Source organism: Puma concolor, chromosome D2 (genome assembly GCF_028749965.1).
Source record: "Puma concolor isolate L17-30 chromosome D2, mPumCon1.1.hap2, whole genome shotgun sequence".
Lineage (NCBI taxonomy): Eukaryota > Metazoa > Chordata > Mammalia > Carnivora > Felidae > Puma > Puma concolor.
Genome location: NC_141677.1, coordinates 44,718,715 through 44,719,546, shown reverse-complemented (window position 1 = coordinate 44,719,546; position 832 = coordinate 44,718,715).

The window sequence follows — 832 nt, the reverse complement described above, 5'->3', positions numbered from 1 at the left end:
AGCTGCTCCATTTTCTCCTTTGTTGAATTAGGAACACTCAGGGTTTTATTCTTGTTAAGTCAAAGGACTTTTTGAAGGATGGCTTCTAAGTTTTTTCCCTTCCTATTTGGCCTGAAAGCTTCCAGGAGTCCTTCTTTATCTTTGAAATTGAAAGCTTTTCCCTCCTCCTCATAGGATATGCTTGGGCATATTTCCTTACTATTAACTCTGTCCAGCAGGTGATGATCCCTCTAAATTTCTCATCTCATATCTCTTAAAATATTTTCTTTTCAGTTCTGCAGAGTTTTCTTTTAATACATCTGTAATTATTGATGCTCATTCTTGGGAAATTGATCATTTTGGGAGCTGAATGTTTGTGTTCTGCTCTGTCATTCATTCCCTAACCCATTCACATATTTAAGTCTGAAATCTGTTCATTCATTCAATAAACAGTCCCCAAACATCTACACCCATTAGAAGTACTAACAGACACTGGAGATTCAAAGATGATTGCCTTAGTTCAGGCTGCTGTAACAAAACACTGCAGTCTGGGGCGGCTTACACAGCAAATATTATTTCTCGTGGTTCTGGAGGTTGCAACATCCAAGATAAAGGTACCAGCAGATCCAGTGTTTGGTGAGGGCACAGAAGGCTGTCTTCTCCTTATAGCCTCATATGATGGAAAGTAGAGCTAGCTAGCTCTCTGATTTCTTCTTCTAAGGGCACTAATCCTATTCATGAGGACTCCATCCTCATGACCTAATTATCTTCCAAAGGCTCTACTTCCAAAAACCATCATATCTGGATTAGAATTTTAACATACAAAGGGAGAGGACACAAACATTCAGTGCAT